This window comes from Dipteris shenzhenensis, chromosome 17 (assembly GCF_047967505.1).
Source record: "Dipteris shenzhenensis isolate YYH24624 ecotype China chromosome 17, Dip_SZ_1.0, whole genome shotgun sequence".
In the NCBI taxonomy this organism is placed as follows: Eukaryota; Viridiplantae; Streptophyta; class Polypodiopsida; order Gleicheniales; family Dipteridaceae; genus Dipteris; species Dipteris shenzhenensis.
In genome coordinates this window covers 43,923,157-43,927,465 of record NC_141612.1, presented here as the reverse complement: position 1 = coordinate 43,927,465, position 4,309 = coordinate 43,923,157, and the positions used below count along the sequence as shown (strand labels likewise).

General features: G+C 43.9%; 1 non-coding gene across 1 annotated transcript; it reads left to right on the top strand.

Annotated features, from left to right (window-relative positions):
* Nucleotides 1-3,632: 3,632 nt before the first annotated feature.
* Nucleotides 3,633-3,705, top strand: TRNAR-CCU (transfer RNA arginine (anticodon CCU)). The gene has a single exon. It is a non-coding gene; the product is annotated as a tRNA-Arg (tRNA).
* Nucleotides 3,706-4,309: the final 604 nt, after the last annotated feature.

Here is a 4,309-nt window from a genome sequence, read left to right as displayed (position 1 = left end):
TCCATCACCTCCCCTTAGTGCTTGCATTGCTACTTAAGGTGGTCACGTGTGGTTTACATGTCAATACCTCCCCTGGGTGCTTTCATAGCTACTCTCAGGTGGTCAGGCTTGATTTACAAAACATAGGCAAGGTTGGCAAGGTTTTTGCTTCTCAATACATTGCATTGATGTCACCTTTTGGCTCATGGCTTGATGATGACGGCGTTTGCTTCTTTATTGGATGTAGCTACCTGCATGATGCTTTGTTCTTCCATGTGCCTTAAAGCTTTCTGTGTGGATGCCATGATTTCCACTATGGTCATCTCATGCACTTGTGCTTTTGGCATGCTTTCTACATTCATGCGTTGCTTTTTCATTTGTTGCAAAGGTCTTACCAATTGATTTCTTTCAATATTGGCAGTGTCTAATTGCATACAATGATTCTGATCTGACAGGCGCGTAGAGCTCGAAAAGACGATTACTTTTCCTTTTTGGAGCATGTGCAAATTCTTCCTGGATTGCAAGTTATGGCTTGTTGAAGCTTTTGTGAAGAAGAAGGGGCCTTTGATGATGTGGCACATAGATTCACATGCTGCTTACAAACTGTGCTTAGCAGGGGCTGTGTGCTTAGGTGGCAGTTAGCTAACCTTGAACTTAAACCTAACCATGGTTTAGTGTGAGTTGCTTGACCAATGACCAAACCCAGGGTGGCCTAACTTAACCATGATCCAACCCTATCTACCAACCTTGGCTAACCAAAGTTAATTGCACTTAACCAAGGTAAAAACTTATCCTGCCACGTGTTAATCCAAGGCAACCTTGAAGGAATCCTTTGAAACAAACTCTGCTGCGAGCGATGGCGCGACGTAGCTGCTGTCGACCGCTCTTTGGATGAGGTCAATGAGTTCGTCTGCAATATAGCAGAGCTAGAGTTGTTGTGAAGCAGCTGTTCATATCAAGAGGCTGGCTCGTCGTCAACGGTTGAGCCATGGCATTGAGAGCTGTCTTGTTGAAGCCGTAGGAGCCGCTCAGAGGTGTTTGAGCCTTCTTGTTCTTGGAGGCTCGTTGCTGTTGTCGATGGAGAGCCGCTTATTGCAAGGCGCTGGCATTTCGTGGAGCGACTTGGTTGTTGGACGTGTTTCAGCACTGGGAGTTGTTTCCTTGGAATCTCGAGAGCGTGGAGGCGGCTGTTTTGCAGCAGACTCATTAATAGAGCAAGTAGACTGGTCGTTGAAGCTGGTCGAAGAAGACGCTGTTGGCTTTGGGGTCCTCGTTCATACAAAGAGCCTGGCTGGAGCTTAAGGAGCCCGTTAGGAGTCGCTGCAGTAGGACATGCGGGTCGTGGGAGCTAGGCTATTCCTCGAAGCCTTAGTTGCTAGTTGCTGAGAGCTTTACGGGTTGCTGCTTAGAGCTCAACGGACATTGGAGGTTGCCCGTGAGAAAGTTGCGCTGTGCGTGTTGTTGCGGGAGCTACTGTGAGACAGATGAGATAGCCTTCGAGGCTATTGGATGATGCAGTAGTTGAGGTCGGCTGAGTCGATGAAGGAGTGCAGTCCCAAGATGATGAGGAGGGAACTGTGTAGACATCCGCTTTTGCTGCTCATGCAGCTCGTGGAGGAGCAACTATTGGTGAGCTGTGGCAGAGGAGCTCTCTCCTGTTGAGGTTGCTCGCTGTTGATGGTGACAGCCCATATGGCTTTGAAGCTGGAGCTCGGAAGCTGGAGCTCGATGGGTTCTCTTTCTCTAAAACCTTTCAAATCTCTCCTCACATGGATCCTCACAAAGAAACTACACAAGGGACTCTCTTGCTCTCACAGAATAAGGAACCCTCAAGCTCACAATGAATCTCTCATGAAATGGATGGACGGAAAATTTCTCTCTCAAGGGACAGAAATTTGTTCTCAATCTAAAACTAAAAGTAGCCTAGGAGAAAAACATGAGCTCCTAAGACATGCCTACAACTAATCTAAGAATGGAAGCAATCCTAGTGAACTACTAATGAGCTAAACTAGGATAGCTAAACCTATGCTCTGATACCATGACAAAACATGTGTGCCTCAGGATCTATGGAGCACTCTAAGGTGGATGGAACCTATGTGGAAACATGATGAAGAGAGTGCTCATGACATGTATCTCAAGTCAATTAGGTTCCAAGATAGATTAGCTTGGACTCATAAAGAGAATCTTGAGATAGTGCAAAGTGCTTGATTGATATTCCTTCAAATGAACCTCCCTTTTATAGGTGAGGGTACTTACATCCATTTGCTTGCTCACATGTGGGATATCTCCTCCATGACATGTGGCAGCTTATCGTTTGCTCATACCTTTGCTCTACATGTGCTCATGGCACCACAACTCTCAACAATGTACCTCAAGTCAATTAGGTTCCAAGATAGATTAGCTTGGACTCATAAACAGAATCTTGATTGTATGCGTATTTATCTATTCAACAATACATGATAGGCTTCTTATATAGAGAGAGCCTTTAGAATAGTCATCAACACTTGTGGGATCGTCTTATCCACATCTCTCCTTGTGGATGTCCTTGATCCACATCCTCACATCATGTAGTCCACATCCTAGGGTGGCTACTTTAATACATTCCTATGCCATACCTTAGCCTCTAATATGTGCTCATGGCACCATATCTCAACAAGTAGCATAGTGGACTTAGAGAGTTGCAAGCTAGGGGTGATGAGTCAAAGAGTTGCCACATGCAAGGCTAGTTGAAGCAATAGTGAGCTACAAGAAAAATGAGCACAATGATCCAACTAAGTCCCTCATTTGAGCATGTAGGATCCACACCATCTCCTCATTTTCATAGCTAAAGTTCTTTGTAACATTCCAGCATTAGTTGAATCAATGGATTGAAGCTCCTTGATAGATTTTTGTATTTGAGAAGTGCTTATTGGTGTGATCTAGAATCCAAATTCATTCGCGTTATTCGTTTCTTTATTGTATTAGTCTAGGCAACCATTTGTAACATCATGTATGAGAAGTAGTGACATACTCTATAGATTGTTGTTGAGCCATAATTTTGAACTTATGCATCAATAAATCATCAAATAGAGAGATACACTCCAACTAGCTTACACAACCAGGATAAACAAAAGTCAAGTCCAATAAAAGGTTTTTAATGGGCTCAAAGCTCAAGTTGATAAATAGACCAACAAGACAATATTTTTAAATATAGAAAGACCGTGCACAATAAGAGCAATACACATGTCACGTACAATTTTTGCAAGGTAAGTAACGATAACGCCCTTTCATATTCATTCTAAAAGGATAGCTTAAGTGATGGTTTTTCTCCCTCGGTCAAAACGACTACTTCCACTTATAATGGTCCCTTGGTTAGCAAAAGATGCAACTCCAACGCTGCCTAAACTAACTTGTTCGTACAGCCAACAGCGTAAGCCCGAAAAGAACCCAGTACAAAGCCGCAATGAAAGGAGGTAGAGACAGCGAGACAATCACGAGACCAAACGAGAGGCGAAAGGCGAGACGTGAAGAAGCGGCTCTCCATCGATGTTAGCTTCCTTAAATTTCTCCGAAATCTTCTCCTTTGAACGAGGAGACAGGAGTTCGACGAGACCACCGTCGTTAGAAAGAAGTTAAAACGATTTGTTAACTTTTCAGTAACTTGGGCGCACGATGCGCCTGTAGGTCAGTGGATAGAGCGTCTGTTTCCTAAGCAGAAAGTCGTAGGTTCGACCCCTACCTGGCGCGCAGGATACGGTAGCTTTTTGTCACCTAACCCCGAAGCAATAGTATTGATTCCAAATGCAAATATTTTTGGTCCTCCAAGGGGTCGGCTCTCTCAAAAGGCTTGAAAACTCTCTAGACGAGTAGCATGACCCATAGACGGGTTAGAGACCCGCTCCTTCGGGTTTGGAACCCATATGATGTATGATTCAAAAATATTTTACACAACCTCCCACCCAAGCTCAGTGGACTCGAATGGCTCTATTTCTAGAGTAATAGGCTAACACGGCATATCTCAATGACCTTTGGAAATTGCTTGGTCATAAGACAGCTTCATCTCGACTTGAATCAGCTCTCCAAACTCTGCAATAGGGGATTGGTATGATGAACAAAGTGTGGTGGCTTGCTCCTTATAGAAATAATTATTAAATGGGACTACCTTGGCTAGTTATTTAGCTCTACAACATATTGACCTACCATGCATCATGCTAGAGTAACATCCCATCTTAGCTCAACATGTTGAATAGGTGCCCACGATGTTCCCAAAAATAAAATACATTAATTAGTTTTGCGAGGCACGGGCATGGGAGGGCCAAAAGTCCAATTAAGTGACGAAAATTTAAGTATG